We start from the raw sequence: 23,044 nt of genomic DNA, 5'->3' as shown, positions 1-23,044 counted from the left end.
TTGTCTGACAATGTTCTTTACACTATAATTACTAAAGTGTTGTTTCCATTCCCTTCCGACAGCACTTATGCATTTATAATTATTTAAGAATAAATACAAATGTGTTAGGTTAACATAAACACATACAGTTTGTCATATGTGAATTTTGCAGTATTATTTTCATACTCCTCACTTTTAAATTCAATGCGCTACACGGTTGCTATTTTCTGGAAAATTATGAAAAGATTATTTTCTGCATTTTTTAAGAATATGTTTTAATTTCTCTTGTAAAAATTAAATTTAAATTTCCTGTGATTCGAAATATTAAAACACTTATAATGAAAGTTGACGAATTTGTTATATTTGCAGTTATTTTAATATACACGGAGAGAATTTTCTCTTAGAATTTACACTGAAAATCATGGTAATCGTAGGATAATATGATGTTGGAAGAATTTTATGAGAGTTTCTCTGATTAATATTTACCACAATAAAAAATAATAGGTGCATAGTAAATTTTACTATGTACAAAGTAAAACTAATCGAGTATATCTTATTGTGGTAGATATTAATATTTTTATCGTGATAAATATTAATCAGAAAAACTCTTATAAAATTCTTCCAATACCATGTTGTCTCACGATTACCATGATTTTCAGGGTAAATTCTAAGAGAAAATTTTCTCTGTGCAGTTATTCGTATTGCATAACAGTGTTAAATTCATGATCGATCCGTTTCTATTATCGAGCATATCTATCAAACATGCTCTAAATTCACTGCATTTTTTTTTATCTGTGAATTCTTAGCTAATACTAATTTATCTTTACTAAAAATATGATTGGACAAAAATTCTTTCTTCTCTGCTTTCAATTTTTTAAACTTCTTAAACATTTCTTTTTTCTTCATTAAATTAAAATTTAAAGTAACGTTTAAAATAACATTGATTTAAGAGATTAAAGATAGAATAACAATTATCTCTATCACTGAAATATGAATTAAAAATTTTTTCTATTTTTGATTTCGTTCGAGATAAAAAATTATTTGTGACTCTAGTTACAAAAAATTTAAAATGCAAAGTTATATATCCTCAAGTCCATAAGTTTTCAGGGTGCAACTATCAAAGATGGTGTTGACGTACACTCGTTGCTATACTTGACAGCGTTTCACGGAAGGCGTGAAAGGAAATTATCACGTTACTTGTAGCGCCTCGCGGGCGTTTAGATTTTATCCGCGTCGATACGATAGTGGTGTACGAAGCTGATGGAAAATCGAAGCCTTCCAGCTATATGATGGAACTTTCTTAATTATCGATAGCGAACGTTAAGCGAATAGTATTATTCTCCCAGGCCAACGAGGAAGGAATAGGAATATGTTAGAAAATTGCAGAATCGTCGAATAGGCTGCGTCTATTCGCATATTATTCTTAGATTTAGCCAAGGATTCGTGATAAGCACGCTTCCCTATTTTTTCGAATTTTATAATTAGCTGCAGTTTTATCGTGATATAAAAATAGAAAAAAATTTTAATCTTTGGCATTAACTTAATACGACAAATCGATATGTAATTGTCTTTACTTTATCGTTTCGACATCTATTTCTTACATATGATTTGGCGGGGCGCGAGTGCGTCGTCTCGCGCTTCCTCGAGCATAAAAGAAAAAGTGAAACGGACGATGATAAAAACTGGTAGAAGAAAAAGCATAAAAGAAAATGCGGCGAAGCGCGATCTCACGATAGTCAGCATCCGGCGCGCGCCACACACGAACGAATCGACGAAGGGGATATTATAATGAAATCGGTTTTCGCTTAGCACGCTCTCAAGCGGCCTTTATTAAATCTGCGATTTCGTAGCCTCTTTCTCTCCCTTTTTTTATTATTATTCACAGCTTGCGGACCTTGCAGCTCTATTCTCGATGGCGATCGAAGGGTGAACCTGTCTATTCCCTCCCTTCCCCGTTTTCACCTCTTACCTCGAACAAATTTGCAAAGGCGATAGTGTCGTTTTTGCTGCTTGATAATCTTTTCCATCGATCATTGTGGACTAAGAGGAAATAAAATCGTAATGCATATGAATTAACTTAACGATGGTTCGATTTATTAATTTGCTTGCATTTTTGTATTTCGCATTTATAGTGGTAGAGTGTGTTCTTGGCTTTCCTTTATGGTCAGATCTATACTTATATAATAAAATGCTCAATTTAATCGAAAGGATGGTAACTAATTTTCATTTACATGTGTATGGATAAAAAATTGCAACATCATCGAAAACATTTTGAAGTTTTGAGCGATATAATAATGGTTGTTTGAGAACGTAAAACAATTTATAATCTATAATCATAACTTTATATATTTTAAATTGCTTTTAAATTTGGTTGAAAATTTTAGCTAATTAATCTAATTATACATATGTCAAAATTTAAAATATGGATTATTTCGAGTTTTGATTAATTAAAAATTTTAAAAAGAAATATATAATCTTGAGAAATTTATTAAGAATTTTCGACGCTTTTACTTTTTAATGATATCATTCTTCATTTTTTTTATTTTTTTTTATTTTTTTTAAAGTACAGAAAATGTTTCTTTTCTGATGCAATAGAAAAACTAATTTTCGGCGTGATCTGGGTTTCATCGCCGGCGCTGGAAACACGGAGAACGGAATTAGGAGAACGCTGTTAGCTGCCGGGTAAAATGGGCTTCGGGTCTCGCTTTGGTCGCGCAGTTAATTTTAGTTTCGTTTGGAACATTTTATGTCGGCGATAGCCGTAGGCAATTCTCTTATGCTGTTCATCGCGCGTATAACAAAAAAAATGTCGCGACGCAAAAGTTGCTACTTTAAACAATGCCCCACTTGTGGTCAATAAATCATTAAAAATATTCATTTTGTAGCAGTTTATCAATCTAGGCAGATTAATTCCAAATAGGCATCCTGCATTATTTTCTCTTTCAATACATGATATCAGAATATATAATGATCATGTAAATTATATAATAATCATGTAAATTCCATTGAAATTCATAAGTGCAGCATTTTATAAATAATTATGTACTAGCCTATCGTTTGAGCAAATTTTCAGAGGAAACTTAGTTTGAAACATGTTTGTAAATCACCATGGCAAAATTACACCTAAATTGAGAGAATTACAAATATTATATTTGAATATTATGTCTTATTAAAGTTTAGCATCTTTTTCTCTATTAAATAACTGATTTAAAAATGGAGGATGCTTTTATCAAATTAAACGGCGTAGTATTAATAAATTAATAATGGGATTAAAAACATCTATATTCTATACTCTACATCTATACTCTATATTAATATATAAAGAAAAAATTACAAATATTATATTTGAATATTATATCTTATTAAAGTTTAGCATCTTTTTCTCTATTAAATAATTGATTTAAAAATGGAGGATGCTTTTATCAAATTAAACGGCGTAGTATTAATAAATTAATAATGGGATTAAAAACATCTATATTCTATATATCTATACTCTCTACATCTATACTCTATATTAATAAATAAAGAGGAATAAACTTTATCTCTAAGGTTTATTTATTTCATTGTTTGGAGTAATCTTAGAAACCGATTTGAAAAAAATATTTTATTGGTGGATAGCTTATGTTCTGAGTAACATAAGCTATAAAGTTCAATAATAATAAATTTTTGAAGTAGTAATTAATTTGAAATGCTACTATAATTTAGATTTATATTTATATGTTACAGACAACGTAAAATTCGGGAGTGCCGTTAAAAGTATCGCGCGTGTGAGTGCGGGAGTTCCGTTAAAAGTATCGCGCATGTTGATCCTGACAATCGAGAGAAAGAGGAGGTTTTGGGAAGGCATCGGGCACTGGTGGATCAACTCTAAGGTGATTATATTGTTATTTATATATTATTATAAATTACATTAATTTAGTTCATTTATTTGAACTGAAATTTAAAGAAGAAAAATTTAAAGATATATGAATTTTTAAAACATGTTATATAAATTATTTATATAAATCTTATAAAAGTTTCTAATTGAAAATTTGTTTTAATTTATAAAATTATTTTATTATATAATTATATACCTATAGTTTATTAATTGTTATGTACCAAATATAAAGTTTGCCGCGTTAATAATAATTTGAAATAACTTGAACGCTGCTATAATTGAGATTTTATATTTGTATGTTATAGATAACGTAGTTTGACGTCAACTACTCCGCTGTTTCCTGCATCAGTGTTGGTGAGTAAAATAAAATTTTAATTAATCGTGTAAATAAATAACGCGAAATACGGATAAATAACGTAAACTCGATACATTTGGTCTGAGATCGCAGCGCGACGGATTTCAGTAGTAATGACTGCGCGCAGTCAGGCATCGGGTCGCGTGTTGCGGTAGTGACACTATCGTACTACTGCCGACCGCGTATACCTCGACCCGCATCACTGTTTTACATTTCCGTCCCTCTCGTGTTTTATAGAAACAATATTATAAATTTATGAATATTATTAATTTATTGATCTCTGGTTTCTGATCTCTGATCTGTGATCTATGATTTTATAGTTTCTGGTTTATGATATATGGGGTTTTTATAGTCTCTGATTTCTGGTTTGATCTTTGGTTTAGGATCTCTGGTCTGTATTTAACGTTTATATTAAGCGTTTAACGCAACATATTTTAAATAATTAATTTTTAATATTATTAATAAATTAATAATGAGATTAAAAACACATTTTATACACAGAGAAAATTTTCTTTTAGAATTTACCCTGAAAGCTGTTCCCTGCATCGGTGTCGATGAGTGCAATAATATTGTAAGATTGATTTTTCTATAAATATTAATCTTTGATAAATCCTGATCGTACTTTAATCACGATTATAACTTGTGAGCGTTTCGTTGTTTATATCTACGCGCGAATAATCCAATAACTTTTAACACGCCAATTTTATTATTTGTTATATCGGAAAATCTCTCTGTAAAATCCCAATACAAATTCGTTTTGCTGTTCGGCAAATTTAACAAGACAAACAGAATTTGGACGTCTGTCTGATTTACGATTTCATTTAAAGCAGCTTAACGAAATAACACACTGGATATCACAAAAAGAATTAAAATATGCAATAGGCACCAGGAAATAATTAAAAAACGTTTGTCAATGTATATTTAAACTAACTTACACGGGATAAGTTCGTATATCGATCAAGATGTTCTCATACTAAACAATATTATCAATATATGTATGTTGTATTTTTACTTCAATTTATCTCTTATTGTTAGCTATACATATATGAAATATTTACATGACAAAAGCATAAAAATTGTCGATGTACTTGATCAATACGAAGTATCTACCGAAGCTTATATATATTTTTCGCTATGCTACATCAGAAATAGAAAAGCAGAGTATGCAGAAGAGAAGATAGATAGATCTACTGCAGAAAAGCCGATAGTTTCGATCGCGGTGGCTAAGACCCATGAGAGGCAGGTTTATAAGCACGTCTTCGGCTTGTGCGCACATGAGTAGAGTTGGGAAAATTCTCGAGTTTTCATGCCGACAGCCGGCACTATGCACCGGCGCGCAGCACCAATCACGCTGAGTGCACATTCTTCAACCTCCTCTGTCTCGCGGTTCCCCTCTTTTCTCCTTACTCTTCTCGTCTCCGAGACAGCTGAGAAGAGATGCACCACTCTCTGCACTACGGCGGTTTTCGTTTGTATATCGCGCGTGTATATCATGTGCATGTGTCACGATTCGCGGCGCGGCGCGGCTTGTATTTTCCACCGGTGAAGCTCTATCTTTCTTCCGACCTTCTTTCCATCCATCCGGTTCACGCGACCGCATATTCGGTGCCACGAACCTCGGTGGCTGCCGCATCTTTGCTGGCTGCTAACTCACGAACTCTTAATTAATTCGCGTGCTCTGCCTCCCTCCAGTTCTTTTCTATGCGTTCCTCTTGCGCTGCTCTTCTCGTTCGTTTTTAGCTGTGTGCAGATATAATGGACATCCCAGCAAGAATTGGTATGCGATACCAAGCAGTAGAGAGAATTGCGCGTTCTTTCCTACTTCTCTCTCCATATATACGCACGCGCTCTTTGATATTTAAGAGTATTCGACTAAATGAAAAATGTTTGCACGTCTTGTCCGTATTACAAAGCAACTTCTAGTGGTGCCTCGCGGACGCGGAAAATTGTTTCGCATTTCGCTTAATAATGCAACAAGAGATATGAATGCAATCTGCGATGTTAAAGCTCAGCGTTTTTTTGCAAACGGACTCTGTGTAAGATTCTTTACAAGAGACTGGTAGACAAAGCAATTATTAAAAATTGTTTAAACAAAAAAAAAAGTGTAAACAAAAAGAAAATGTAAACAAAAAATAGAATGAATGTGTAGAGAAAAGAAACAAGAGTTTATATCGATATAAAAATATTTAATATTTTTGAATATTATAACATAAATATTAATATATTTCGAATATCATATTATAATGCGTTGATAAACATAATATATAAATAAATTAAACTCTTTCAAACGCTAGTCGTAAAATAATTCTGTCAATTTATAATATATAAATGTAGAATAACGTGTTAGTCATTATATCATTTATTACGGTGCTTCTTTTTAGCTATGTGAGTTTAAAGAAAAATTATAATTTCATAATAATGTTATATTATATATATGGACAACTATTAATATCGCGCTATCCACGGTTGGTTTGCGCTATATAGCGATTTACAACACGAACCATAGAGCCGAGCATAAAATAATCTCTGTCCGAGCATTAGCCCGCCTTTCCCACCCTCTTTTTATGTGCATGTACCGCTTACTGAATAGGCGCCATATACTAAGTGGATTTTATGCACGCCCTGAATCCAATTATTCTGAATAATTTATCGTCGAATCGTAGACGTTAATGTCATCAGACTGAATTAGGCAAGCTTTTCATAATGGTCCTATAAAAATAGTGTCGCATATGGCCCGTTCACCTTTTACCCCATTAATGAATCATCACTGTCAGTAGCGTAAATGGAGCTGATAATTACATTGTCTCGAATCATTGATCGGTCACGAAAATGAAGCTCTGTTTTGCGTATCTCGTCGACATATTAATTAGCTTTGAAATAATAATATGTTAAATCCGCTGTATAGTATGGCAAACGGTTCTTTCCTGTGTAATGTATCTAAATTATTAATATATGGAAGAACGGAATAAAAAGTGAGAATATTGATCAACCATCTAAGAAGCGTTTCCTTAAAAAGAAATTAAAAAATCGATTGGATTTGTCCTACAAACTTAAAAGTCAACATTTTTCCATATTTAACCGCATATATATTGAAGAATAATGTCTGCGGATTTTCAAAGCATTATTGTTTTGCGAAACACTCCAAGAGCTGGACATGACATATTTATTAATAATACAATTTTTTTTCATAGGAAAGTACACACGAATTTGTGCGCGACATTAATTAAATTTTATTTCCATTGTTTTTTGGCGATGTTACTCGCGCATTATTGACTGAATTTTTGGCGTATGATAACGCGATCGGTTTTTCCATTTCTATTTATAAATATCTATTTCGAGCTTTTAGCACGTTCGTTGAACATTGGCACGCGTGTGTCCGACGACATGAACGGAAATAAATGCGGAAAAAAAGGGATAGTCAAATGGATACGTGCAATGCTGCGCGTATCGGATACTCTTTTGAAACACACATTTCTGTATCGTGCAGTTTTGCAATAAGAGTCATCTGGTTGGTGGTCGATTTGTATTCAGTCGCGGTGTGTAAAGAGAAACTATCTCGACATTGGATTAATTGGATAAAAAAAAATACAATTCAATTGTCGACCGATTTCGTGTGTTACGCAATTCGAAATATCAATTCTCGCGGTATCGAGAATCCCCGTTGTACTTTGTCGAAGTATCTCGACAATATTAATATCTAAAAGACGACTGCAGCAGATTTTAAAGACACTGTAATTTCTCTCAGACATTTGATATCTTTTAGACGTAAGCTGTAAGCTTTCGTATTATTTCGTACATGCGATGGTAAGTCACATTATTATCTGTGTATTGGTACATACTTTTTCTTACTAGAAGACTATAAGATACTTAAATCATCAGTATTGAGACAGTGGTGCAAATATATTATTTTAGATATTTTTTCTAAATAAAATATTGCGACTAAACTTTAAATATACACGTTTCTTGCGATTTTATCGCTATCTTTTGTAAGGACACGTAATTACACGGTCATAGTGACCACAGCGTAAAATCACAGTCTATACCACATTTAACAGTCAAGGTACACTAAGCTGGTGCGCTAAGCCGGCGTAAAGTGGGTCGTGTAAACGTTGTCATTGACGTGCAATACTGTGCCATACTCTGGACGTCGTATTGCGTCTCATGACAAAGCCTTGATTTGTCCCAGTGTTTATGTGACAAACAGTATAGCGTTAATCTAAATGTTCCGATAAAATAAATAACTATACAGTAGTATAAGTAAACGCGATGGGAACAATCAGAGAATTAATGTTTTATTATTGATAAATTACAACTGATATCTCACATATTTTATATCGTATATTATATCGTTATAAAGTATTCTGACTATAACACGCTTTTACGTGTTCGTACAGTGATGATTGCGTGCAAGAATGTTTTTAGAATCTGCACATTCGTTGAATTTAAAATTGCTGCAACATCGATTTTCAAAATGTCTGACGTATACAATAATAGTATTTTATAGTGCTGAATGTGAAATATATTTCTTTCCACTATGTTTTATCATTTGTCATAAAATGATATAACGTCTTTCTGAAACTTTCAACTTTTACATTTCGGTAAATTGCCGTTGCAGCTACTATTTTATTTCGATGGAAAAATTTAATAAAAATAAATTATTTGTAAATTTGAACAGTAATTTAAAAAATTATAACGAAAAAATTCTATATAATAGTGAAAATAATACTATGCATTAAAAATGATAGCTTGAAAAACAGTTTATTGAACAGTTTATTTATTTATTTATTTACTTATTTTTTTTTTTCAAATAAAATTTTATCCATTTTTCTGTTCAAGTGTTAGTGCGGTATAACAGTCGCGATTGCGGTAGCTTCTTTAAATATTGTTCTTTCATTCCCTTCCATCTATCGTTCGTTCATTCATGATTATTCTAAAAGAGCTTTTCTAAGGAAATGATGGTCCCACATCGCCGCGATAAGGAACGCGAGAATGCCGTCGTGAGCGTTCCTGCGGAAGAAAATGTCATCCGTTCGCAATGAAGCAGAATTTTTCGCCTCGCTTCTCTTAACGGTAAGTTAGAATTTCTCTCGAGAACGCGGAACTAAGCGAGCCCGAAATTCTCGCAGACGTAAGTGTACTCGGCGCACTTGTGCCACGTAAAGGGAGAACCTGACGTAGAGAAGCATTAGGAACTATTTATCAGTTGACTTTCCATTTCTCGTGTATTCCCTTCAGGAAGAAATAGTGCTTGGTCAAGGAAAAAGATTTCGAGTTACATTAAACACAAAAGTCGGTTAGGTTTGCGGAGTAAAAAGTCTGAGAAAAAAATATAACTATACATTCTTCATCACAGGCTCAAAGTGCGGGAATTGCATCTGAGAGAGCTACCCATTTCAGAGTAAATGACGTGGCTCGAGCAAATTAGTTTCTTACTTGCTTAATTTATTTATAAACCTGTCGAATTACTTTAAGGAAACTTACGGTTTGGTAAAAAAAAATTTAATTAAAGTTGAGTTAGTCGCAATTGATGTTTGTAGAGAATCTTTGTAAAATGGGCAATATATCTTGTTATACTCATATGCGTATGTTATACTTATAACACAAATAAATAGAATAAAATTTTGCTTTTCAAGCTCTTAATTTTTCAATTACTAAAAAATTGTCTATTACACTTACCTCGTTTTGCACGCCTTTACATTGAAAGTTATCGGCGTGCGTTACGCAGGATATTTATATTGCAGTCCCATTTTGTCGTGGAAGAATCCTGTAACAAAAGAGAAAGTCAGTAATAAACTATTTTTGACTTGCAAAAAAGTTATAAAACAGTTCTTGTTTATTACAAAAAAGAGAAAAAGAATAATAAAATAAACATCACAAATTCTCTGGTACAAGATAATAACAAACATTTGAATAAATTTTGTGATTCAAAATTAACTCTACATTTAAATCATTGCGATTTTCTCTCGGATTGATGTTTACGCTAAAAACAGATATGGAGATTAAAAAGACTTGACTATACATTTACAAATTACATTTTAAAATTACGAAAAGAGTCAACTACGCACTTATTGTCGAAGAATAATGGAAGATTAAAAAAAAGGAAAAAACCAAGGAATATATTTTTTTTAGACGAAAAATTGCAGGTCGCGCACCTCAAGTTGTTGCACGCGATCTTTGATATTTGGTACCATATTAAATTCACGAAAGAATGCTTTGCACTAGCGATTTTTAACCCTGCGTGCTCGACGTTGCGATGTATCGTAGACATGTACGTAGCCCGCAGACGTAGGTAACTGCGTTAGTCCCCTTCGTGACGGCCGGTAGGGTCCTTTGAGAGTGGCATGGGTGCCGAATACCAATCAGTTATGTCAATTGGCCCTAACAAAGTAATGAATGGTAATTGCAAACCGCGTCGGCCTCGCACCATCCCCTTCCATCCCAGTACACCCTATCCGCCCTTCAACCGATTTCAAACACGCTGCCCTCTCTGAAACTGCCCACTGCGACTCGCATCCATCGCGAGTGGATCCCCATACCGATCCCCAATCGATTTTAAACCGTCTAATCGGATTTTCGCGCGGGACACAGACAGGCGTCGGTAATCATCAACGAATTAATGCACAAATCGGAATCTCGTGCGAGTTGTCAAAAGAATTTGCGAAACACGGACGGACAATTGGAAATGTTTCTCTCAAAGTGAGCTCAAATGTTTTAATTAATGTTTTAACAGTACAATATTTTAAACGCATATAGAAACATATTGTTTAACAAGAGATATATACATTGCGGATTGTATATAAACATATATATATATATTTTTTTTTATCGAAGAATATAATTGAAATACAGATTAGTCAATGGGAAATGTCAATACTCTCATATTTTTTAAATATTTTAAACGTTGCGTTAATCGTAATTTTTAATACAAACGAGACAATTAATAGAACTCGTCTTTCGTCTCTAGTCTGTGGCCTATTATCTATGATCTGTGGTCTATAAGCTTTAGTCTCTCATTTTTCGTTTTTGGTCTCTGATCTCATATGAAGTTTGTGTTTCCACAGTTTCATTTCAAAAAATTAATATTTTTTAATTATCGCCATTAACAAGCAAGAATCGATAACTTGTTCGAGCGCAGTTGCAATCCTCTGAAGCATTATATAATCGACCGTCCACATTTCTTCAGCACCTCATCGATATATTATGCATGCCGTAAAACAAACTCGTATAAAAGCAAGCCATAAAGGCCCTAGGTAGGTCAGCGTGCAACTCCGCAACGTCCCGTGTAATCGATGCCTCCTCGAAAGTGGGGACGTAGCGTTGTAATATCGTGTTACTGCTGCAGGTATTCCGGGCGTGGAAATCTGCCCAGGGAATTGCATATGTCGTCATTGTGTTGTCAAATATTCAAGTCAATCTAAAGTGTTCATCGCACTCGCGGTTAATTATATCCCGAACTAATCTAACCGGCTCGTGAGCAATTGAACAGCAAAATACGGAAAACAAGTTAAATCCATAACTTGCGTCACAGTTATTGACCGAGATATACGCGAATTGCCAGATTTAAATTTGTTGATAATACGAAATCTCGACCACTACAAAGATTCGGAAGCGTCAGTTGCTGTACAAGCTATTAATTATATAGCGAAATATTAATTGTGGAAACCAATTTCACGATTTTATAGAATTCCGCAGGTAATGTACGTATTGTAATTGCCAAATATCGGAATATTATTTTCGCGTCACGTTTCAAATGGGGATCAATGTTACAAAAATTGAATAATTATAAAAATATAATACATCTCAAATTCAACGGCTAATCAACATCGCGAAACTAATTCAGATTTATACCTAATTTTAATATAAGAACGTGATATCTTCATATTGCAAATTTACTTATGAAAAGAAAATTATTTATTCACATTTAATTATGTTAATTACATCAATTATGCGAATAATACTCTTAAATTTGAGAAAAGAGAATTTTTTTACATTTATGAAGTGAGTGACATTCACAGAAAGAAGGATGGGGGAGAAAGATGAAAAAAATATATTACTCATGTACCATCCTATTGAAAATAATATCTTCTTGAAAATGAAACGTTTTTAAAACTAGGAGCTATAATATATCTTGCTATATATTATACCAATAAAACTCTAGAACCACATGATTTATGCAGAAAATGCACATTGCACGCGTGATATAACTTCAACTGGGTTGTTTGTTGATTCACAGTGGTCACGAGTTGGACTTGATATTTAGATAAAGGAGGTTAATTTTATATACTTTGCGTGCGCAAAAGCGAATAGTGAATATATACAGACATATATCAGTACGTGTAAAGTAAATAAACTATAGCTTTTCTGTTATATCTAGCATAGCTTAATAACGAAAGTTCTTTTTTTATAAGTTAAATTAGTACTATATATATATATATATATATATGTTTGCTTCAAGTTAAAATTTTAATATTTAAACTGATTTTTCCAGCTAAACTAATGCGGATTTCGGTACATATATGTATATAATAAACTGTAAATGCACGCGAATTTTGCATAAAGCGCGAATTTTGAAGTGAAAATCTCATATGTGAATCTCTCATATGATATTTCATTTAATTCTAAAAGTAGCGAAACATTAAAATTCGTTTATATATTCGGCAAATTGCTGCAGATCAAAGTGGAAATATGGCGCTAATGCACAATTTAGCTACAAAGTAATAGACGTAAAATAGATAATTATTACACATATGCTATATATATATATTTGTGATTTCGATTTTGCAGAATAATTTACACTTTCATATTTAGAGACGGTTTAATTATATTTCATATATTTGTGTTATTATTTGCTTTGAAATAAATTTTAATACTTTGTATATACATATATATATTTGTAATCGTATGTATATATAATTGATATTATACTCTAATGATACAATCGATTCATGTATTATGGAATTATATTGAACAAATCGGCGATATAGTATTTTCTAATTTTCATTAAAAAAAAAAATAAAAATTAGAAAATCAGAATATAGAAAAATATAATCTTATGTATGATATGTATGTCTACATGTTGATACTGATACAATATGAAAAGAGCTGAAAGTTTCCAGATCAATATTTCGCGACAAAAATTTCCTGATAATAGAATTTCGCTTAAGTGTTCTCCATAATTACTTCTTGTTCGGACAATGACGCATCGCTTGACATTATCGTCAAAGAATAGTAGCTGTCAGCAAAAATGCATTTTGTCGCGCGATTGTGTTCTACATTAAAAAACATTTAAAAAAATACTCTAATGACCTAATTAATTACGCGAGGAAAAACTCCGGTCCGGTAAGTTTTAAAGTCTAGAGGAAGTGACTGCGAGAGAGAAAGAGAGAGAGAGAGGAAAAGAGAAAAGCACCTCTCTTTATTGTACGCTTGGCACAAGTTTCGTGAGACCCTGGAACACGATATCGAGCTCGGTCGAGCTTTTTCGTCGGCGTGCGAGGTCACATAAACAGTACGATGCAGCTTAAAGAGGAACTTACGGAGAAATACGTTTGCGAAGAGGCGCGTTGCTTGAATTACGGAGAAACGCGTGTCCGCTGCCGCGCAATCTCGGCGAGATTTTTCTCATTATTTATTAATCTTTGAACAGCGTACCGGGGGTTCAATGTACCTCACCACTTTCTCGCTTCGCTAGATTTGTCGTATAACGGAGAATATCACGCACTCTATATGTAAATGTGACTAATCTTTTCAAGTTTTTATAATCTTGCGTTTCTTTTTGTGTGTTTCAACTAAAATGCACTTTTAAATAAAATTAATCTCCACAGTTCGTAATATTGCTTGTCGGTAATATTAATTTACATGGACTTAATTTGACGTCATAAAATTATCTTCAAGTTTCTTCTTCTCTTTCTTTCATATTTTTATCTAAATAATGTATCAAAAATTAACTGCCTTATTAATTACAATATTTGCCAATTTTTACAAATTATATTTTTCTTTCTTTAATAACGCAAAAATTATTATCGTGTTATTATTCATATAACTTGCAGGTTGAAAATATATAGTTTAAATTTATATAATTTGAAAATTTATAATTAGAATCGGTTCTCTCTCTCTCTCTCTCTCTTCGTTAGAGAATTACAATCTAATGGAATCGCATATGGAACTTTGGATCCTATACATTAATTAAATCAAACTACTTTAAATCGGCTTTACGATTTTACGACCATATTCAGATTTAGCTTTGCTTACGTGACCAATGCACTATATAAATACCTATATAAAATATTAAAACGAGTGCGTGCGTAGGCTTAATAACATGCGCATAAAAATTTCAAATACAATTGAATTGCATCAACAAGAAATAGAGATACAACGAAACATATTTGGAATTCGATTTTATTCAGGAAATAAGTCCAGTATCGTCATTTTCGGACAATGCCAGAGAGTACGATGCAAGTTCCTAATACCCCTCTGTCATGTTACAATGCAAAATCTCCATGATTGAAGACTACATAATGCGAAGACCGACGCGTATGTATTATAGTTCACGAAATCCGGAGCTATTCGAAGGTAACCGCTTTAAGGTTGAACCTTTATCCTTCGATATAACGGACGCGCGCGCATGTGCGGATACTATTCTCCAAGGTACTGCAAATGAAATTCTATCTGGATATCCTTTGCTAGCGAAACCTCAAGGTCTTTCCGCGAAAACATATCCCTTACGATGCTTTCTCTCTCTCTCTCTAGAGAGAGAGGCGGATACCGAAAGGTCTGTTAGTTTAGTATTTTCCGGATATGGCGTAATGGAAGCTCGCGTGTGTACGTGCGACATGGTTATGCACGCCAATATTCCCCTTTCGATCGGTAGGGAATAAAGTAAGCTCGTGTCAGCCTCATATTTTTACATTCACCAACAGTCGTCGTGTTGCGATAAAGTAGACGGTTATCAAACAGAACTCGTTCGCATCGGCCAAATGGCCTCTGTAATTTGCACGGACTTTTATTTACTTTATCACACATATGGTAATAAACTCGCTTTTTGGGACCAATGCTATTAGATTTTCATTAACGTACTGCACAACTTAGCTCTGCAAAAGTTTGTCTATTTGCATTCCTGTTTGACTTTCGTCCGTAATTTTTTCCAATGGATATTTTAGAATTATAAAAATCCGCGGCACGTTGATCGATATGTAATTTTGTCGGAGAACTTGTTCAATTTTCACTGTTTCAAATTTCTCATGGGAATTTTTATTTCAAATAAAATCTCATTATTTCGCTTCCTCGAAAGCACGTAAACGCGAGTTCAATAAATATTGTAAAAATAATTTTCTATTTTTTTTTATTCCTGGGAAGGAAAGACGTAATTACTCTTATATATTTTTTTTTGAGATTAAATGTTACTTTATATTTTTTTGTTTACTATTAATATTCAGGACCAGATATTTCACAAAGAAAGATTTTATTCGAAAATTCATAATTTGTCAATTATGTAAAATCACTTTTGAAACTGGATAAAATAATTGGTATGATGTACATAATCTGGATAATAGCATCACTGTTGCGTGCGAACTATGCGAGTAAAACGGGCAATAAACTTTTTGATTATTATAAAGCACCTAACAACTTGTTGCTATTCTTTGAAAAATTATCGTACAAGTTATTACATACTTATCTCCGATTATTAATTAACACGCTCAGAAATTTTTTTTTCATGAATTAAAGAGATACATTAAAAATTTTTGAGTACATGTCAGTAAGATATTAGTAAAGATGTTAATTCAACACCTTTTAAATGTATTATCATTGAAATAGTAGCTGCAAAATATCTCGGAGAGAAATTTCCTTTCCAAAAATTATCATTTAAATTGGCACTCGATATAACTTTTCTCTGACATTATTTGTATCCGTTTCTTTTCCCCTTTCCATTCGACTGCCCGGTAATAGTTCTTCATCTTGTCGGATTAGATATTGTACTAGCTTGAATTTATTGCCCGTTGTATCTTCTGTGCGAAAAGTATAAATCTCGCGCAACTTTAAGCGTTGAACGCCACGATGCGGGATAAACTGCTTTTATAGTGTCATGCTGTTCGATTAGCCGATTCGCAATTATTGGAGAACGTTTCATGGTAACACCTTGATAATGCGGTGCTGCCGCATTTACACATAAATTATTTACTAGCAAATGCATCAGTTGAATCAGCAAAAACCACAATTTTACATTAAAAATTGGAACCAGTCAGAATTACAAAACTGTAACTGGAAAATATTGATTAATTTTAAATGTGTTTCTTTTAATAAATAATTTCGAAAATTACTCGTTTTCTTGCTAGCTTGCGACAGAATATCGATAAATAAATTTATAATAAAATTTTGTAATAAAAATATATACTTTAAACAAATTGGAACAGATATTTCTAATTTTATTATATTTGAAAATAAATTTGTAATTGTCCTATTTCATATATATATTACTAATTAAATAATTCTTAATCTAATATAACGTATAATTTGATTTTAATTTAACCGAGTTAATTATAACTCTAAATCAACCTGACTCTTACCTTAGTAGCCACATGAAATGTAGAATTGAATCAACAAAGCGTTTAACATTCTCTGTTTGCTCTTTGATTTTCACTTGCATTTCCAATTCAAATTTAAAAGTACCTTTGAATTTAATTTTTGTCTCGTGTAGAAATCATTTATTTCTAATTATGTCCATCAAAATATACGAATTACAATTAACATAAAAATACAACTTTAGAATGTTATTTGGTTTAAAAAAAAAATAGTTTAATTTTTTTTGTATTATACATTTGCATTATAATAACATTATAACTTTTCAAATTATTTTTGTTTTATGCGATAACATATAATCTCACAAATAATAAAAATAAACGAAAGTACGATTTATATGTATTTTTAATATTCGTCTTGCGACAAGATTGTTTTAGTGATTTTCTATTCTCGGAAACGTCCGATTGTTGGGATGAATGCAGCACTTTTAGTCGACAGATCGAACAAAATTATAGTCGATACTGACTATAGAAGTGTACAGCAGTTTGCGGAAACTCGAGGTCAGGTATATACATATATATATATATAAAAGTTGCCTGTGTCGGAGGACCCTGAAAGAACATACGACCTTCCTCTTCGTCGTATAGCTATGTATCGATCTTGGTGCAGACGTCGTGTCCGACAGGGATGGAAACGTTATCAGAACACACAGTTGCATGCCTCGCTACTTTTATTTTTGGCTGACACGATAAGCTATATATATAATAGGCACACAGATTGAACTGTAAGCGCGCGTTTACGACACACTTACGCCGTTAATCTTCTATTCTCGACTTTCACATCGAGTTTCATTATGATTGCATTATCACGTTCATCTTTAATCCTTCTCTATCTCCTTCTGCATGTGAAAATATCTCTCAATTTGTTATAAAAGTAAAACTAAAGTTTTGATAGATATGTGAAATACATGTATGTATACATCCAGCTTAATTTATCAAATATTCTTTTTATGTCAGCGTGCTCGAGAATAAGTGAGAAAATGTGTTCATACTATTTTTGTCGATAGTCCGGAAAACTTTCGGGCGAAACTTTTTAACCCAAAACTTTCCGTATCTGATGTTACTAGAATGTCGTCGAGATTATGCATTTTCATGAGCAGTTGCTCGTACATTTACTATACAGGATGTTCAAGAAAGGTAGCAAGGATCTATTCTCGGGAGGGTTTAAAATCAAATCTGCGCCTGGAAAGCACATTCAATGATTCGGAAACGTGTACAGAAATACTGGAAATACGGTTTAAGAAACTATATATAGCAGATACGCGTTGATTTATAAGTTAGAGACCATTTCCATGTGTTTTAGTCAGTTATCTTGTTTTCAACAGTTGAAAGTATTTTCTTCTCTTTGTTGTACGTTCTTTATTGCTATGCATAGTTGGACTAAGATCTATATAGAGCGCAGCTTTAGAGTTGCAGCTAAATTGTTTGACATGTCTCGTACACGATTCTACCGTAACTAAGTTCGCGCTTGTTTCCTGAATTCTGGTGTGCCTTGCGGCAAGAGTATCTCTCTAGAATCTGATTGTATCGAACTCTCAATGGTTCTTCCTGAAAAAAATTATTTAAGATTTTCTCAATTCGCAACAATCAAGGAACTTGATCTATTGTTTAATATCTTGAATGGTATCTCGAATAGTTTTACTATATGTATGTATATATATATAACCTACACACATCTATATATTTATTTTTCGTTATATTTCTTTCTTTGTTAGCCTGCCAGTAGTTTTGTAGTGGATAGGCAAGCAAAATATTTTTAGTTCTAAAAAAAAATTCGCAAAAAATACTTTGAAAATAAATATAAACGAAATCCCCGTGCGTGTTATATGAAATGAAACGATTTAACTTTGTTTCATTTTTTCCTATAACGCCCACGTAGAAGTATCACAACTCGGTTTCTATATTATAAATTTCTTTTCTTTCCTAAATTGATATTAATAACTCTTCCGCAATCAATATTAATCTTCAGTTTTGTGCTATAAATAATGATCAAACTAATATCAGTAGTAATGAAAGTCGACTTGGATGAAGTACTAGACGATTTCAAATGGTTTCTTTTGCTCTCATTTCCTTAGCGACGCGTTGTCGTATCCCAAGCACAATTTACCGCAATGACGTAATTAATAGAATCTAAAGAGATTTAAGTTTCGTTTTTCTTACTAAAATACTGCGCGCGAGTTCAAGATAGATCAACATTTCCATTCATAAACATGAAAATCTTTAAAGACATCGTCTTGATTGCTTTTCAAGATTAAATCTGACACTTGCACAGAATTACGTTCCGATTGGATTAAATTTAAAATGCGCAGGAGATATTAAATAATTCTCTCTATCTTCAACAAATTGCATTACTAGTTAAACAGAGATGGTGGAGAGTTTTTTATTTAGCTATTGTTGATAATTAAAATTTGATACATTTGCAATGTGCATATTTTTAAAATGTTTATTTTATTAAAAGATTTATATAAAAAAATTACCTATATTTTTACAATATAACAAGAGAAATAAAAACTAGTTTAATCTTAAATAAAATAATCATTCAATTATTCTAATGGAAAAAGGATACGTAAATTAAAAAACAAATTAAATTTTTCTTTATTGAATACTTATTGTTAGTCGTATTGTGCAAAGCTGAAGGCTAAAAAAATACGATAATTATAAAATACATGGGAATTCTCTCTTTCAAAGTGTGATGTCAATTTCATTAAACATACAACGACGACACAGTTTTCTGATTGATTCATAAGTAGTCCGGAGATTTAAGGTGATATTTGTTTTATTGGTGTCAAACGGAAGCTTTCAATCTTCATGGTCATTGCATTGACTTGCTATAAATCAAACATTTCAATCAAACTTGACTCTACGTGATAAGTATTACAATAGTATATATGTATATTTTTTCACAGATTTCTCTTTTTTTATCAATCATGAATTGAATAAAAGATAAATCGACTTTTTAAAAATAATCGTACAAAATGAAATTCCTGAAGTTATATTAAACAGTTTCCGTATTATATTATAGTGTTAAACATTCCCTTTCCCTCCCATATTGCTTTAATACGATTAATATTTTTTACATCTTAATTCATATCTGCATTCTAATTTGCATCATTAATTAAATTATGCATAGCGATATAGCATGATTTAATTAATAACTTTTCATATACATATTATATTTTCATATACATATTTGAATTGATTAATGATTTTCTCATACATATTATATATAGTTTATAAACTTAATTATTAAAGTTTTATTCATTTAAATCTATAATGAAATTGTAATTAAAAGTTTCCGTATTTTTGAAAATTCATATCTTTTTTAAAAAGTTAAGAGATTCGATTATATTTTATATATAATTTCGAATGCTAATTAGATATAAATTACACAAACATAAGTTTCTTTAGCTTATCTCTGTTTCGATTTAAACGACCATGATTTGTGTTCAAAGTATCCGCTTTCGTTTTACCTCGTATTTTGAGATGACTTAAAGATGTTCCAATATGTCATAATAACTATAATTTTCAGGGATTCGCATGCCGATATTGCGCCGTTTCCACGAATTCAAATACTGAGAGAAATAGTAGAGGCCCACATTTCCACCTTTAATGTTCACCATAAATTCTCGCGCAACTCCCAATTTTTCATCATTCTAGTCAGAGATGGTCCGAGTGCTATTACATCTATATCCGGGTTTGAATTTGAGAATGCGAACACAATTCGGGGCATATGCATAAATACGCTTCCAAAACTTGCTAGGATTATTTGAAATTTAAACAGTATGTGGATTTTGAGTTTCATATCCTCTATCTCGTCGTAGGTTAAACAGAAGAGCCAAATTAGTTTGAATCCCCATGAGGTTACTTCTGGCTCGTTATTATACTGACCGAGGCGATCCCAAATACAGGTATTCAAATACGCGCGTGACTTTCGATTTGAACATTCCGTACGCGTAGAGCGAACACACAATGTACGAGGCGTGCTATTAACGGTATTTATCCTCGACAATTGGCTAGCGAAGCGATATTATCGAGAATATCCTTGCCCGAGCATTTAGTCAAATACTCGTCGGAAGGATATAACGCTACATTGAGAAATTGTCGTAGTATATACCGGAGAAATTGTCGTCGGATATTAATAATCTATCCGTCTTCGTTTATTTCTTCTTAAGCGCGAATTTCTCTCGCGATCAGTCATTCGACGTGACAAAACGAAGTTACGTAACAAAGCCGGCGCAGCACAAAACTTCGCCCTCAACTCGAAATTACGACTCAATTTTCTCAACAAAGATATGGGTACAATAACAACGGACTGTTCTAGTAAGAAGGAAAGCGAAACTTAAATCTCTCTTTAGATTCTATTAATTACGTCATTGCGGTAAATTGTTCTTGGGATACGGCAACGAGCCGCTAAGAAAAGGAGAACAAAAGAAACCATCTGAAATCTTCTAGTGCTTCATTCAAGCTTCGACACGCGCGCAAGAGAAAATAAAATTATCTACTTTTCCCAATCTTAATTTATATTGGTGTTAAAATTGACTTATTAAAATCTTTGATTTTATGTACAATGCAGAGAACAATGTCAATCAATTGATTTATGAATAAAAAATGCTTTTAGATTTTCTGTATTTTTATATAACTAGAAATAACAATTTAAAGGAAACCAAAATGTAAAATTAGCAAAATCATTGCTCCGAAAACTTTGTTGTTCTATTAAACAATACACTTGGAAGAAACTTTCAAATGATCACGTTATCTCGAAGGCATTAGAACAGTATTGTAACACTCTGTGGGATATCAAATTTAACTTTGCCGATTCACGAAACGATAAGTATATTGTTTAATGACATTTCCCATTTTTCATGCGTGCCAAAGGAAAAACTGGCGTAACCTATCTGCATGCAGGATCGTGAAAAATAATATCTACCATACACGACACACTCCACTCGTGCTTAACTTGACGCACGAAACGTGCAGTCGACTTTGTTCCAAAGCTCGTGGCATCAAACATCGATCATCGATTCGTAACACACATTCGTGTCGGTATATACTGTGATATGCAGCGAGAGAAAAATTTGCGAAAATCGTGAAGCGTCGTCTTTATGAACATTCACCAAAGTCAACAAGGGACAACTCGAACAAATGTGAAACGATAAATCAAAGTCACATAATAATATCATAAAGATACGATCGCTCAAACGGATGTTACCTCATGCTTATGCAATCGTAGATTACTGATAGATCCTCTCCGTGACACCGTGTTGCTCGACGCACTATATCACACACACTACTACTGAAAGTAAGCGTCTGATCACCACTCTACTTCCCTCACGCTTTCTTCAGGTCCGATCACTTACGGAAAATTATAATCACTGAAATGACGCGTATCATTGAGGCTGCCTATAATTGGAATAAAAAAAATTGAGCGTTATATATATATATATATATATATATATATATGTCATACGAAAACATTGAATTCGGAGCACACGTGGTGCCGCGACGTGCGTCCACGGTAGACTGGCGCCCGCTCGCTCGTCTGGCTCGTTCCTGACTCTCCCTACTGCCTGCCTGCCTGGTTGGGTGAATGGGGCGCCTGAGGGTGGAAAAAGGGGGAGGCGGCTGACTAGTTGGCAGCAAGTGTGCTGGTTGCCTGAGTGTCAAGTGACCTTTCTTGGCTTATGCTTAGCTGCGTAGTGTTTATGAGAGTCCGCGATGTAATTTGTTCTTATTATGTTTACCGGGTGTTTCGCAAGATTTGCATCACTGTAGATACGTGTTCTCCTAGAGTGAATATGCGGACGATTTTTCGCCAGCGAGAGAATTAGATTGGACGTTGTCCCTTCGTATTATTGAATTTTTTAGTTAAAAAACGTTTTCACGCTAATTAAGCTTTCATTTTAAATTCTTCACATGTAAAAATATATTTTATTAATTAATTATTAATTACAATGTAAATACATGCAAGTAGTAGTAGTAGAGTATATATATATATATATATATATATATATATATATATACAGGTATATACATATATATACCCTTGAAATTTATTTCAAATCTACTAAAACATATATTTAGATATTAATTTTTTTTCAAAAGAAAATAATTTTCCTTTTAAAATAAAAATACTAGGATCTCTAACAGAATAAAATTGCATAACAAAGCAAATTTTTAAGGCTTTTTAAAAATTTTTATAAAAAAGTTTTAATAGAAGAGTTCGATTGAAATATTAAAGTGGTTTGATTTCTTATTTCT

General features: G+C 32.6%; 1 protein-coding gene across 1 annotated transcript in view; it reads right to left on the bottom strand.

Annotated features, from left to right (window-relative positions):
• The window catches only part of LOC114936715 (uncharacterized), a 98,030-nt gene extending 75,738 nt beyond the window's left edge, over positions 1–22,292 (bottom strand). Inside the window, 2 exon segments of the mRNA XM_029310001.2 lie at positions 9,888–9,975; positions 21,996–22,292. The gene's annotated coding sequence lies outside the window, so the exon portion shown is untranslated.
• Between the last annotated feature and the right edge of the window lie 752 nt (positions 22,293–23,044).

Source organism: Nylanderia fulva, unplaced genomic scaffold, assembly GCF_048542155.1.
Source record: "Nylanderia fulva isolate GAGA-0341 unplaced genomic scaffold, ASM4854215v1 Scaffold8, whole genome shotgun sequence".
In the NCBI taxonomy this organism is placed as follows: domain Eukaryota; kingdom Metazoa; phylum Arthropoda; class Insecta; order Hymenoptera; family Formicidae; genus Nylanderia; species Nylanderia fulva.
This window is presented reverse-complemented; position numbering and strand designations above follow the sequence as displayed.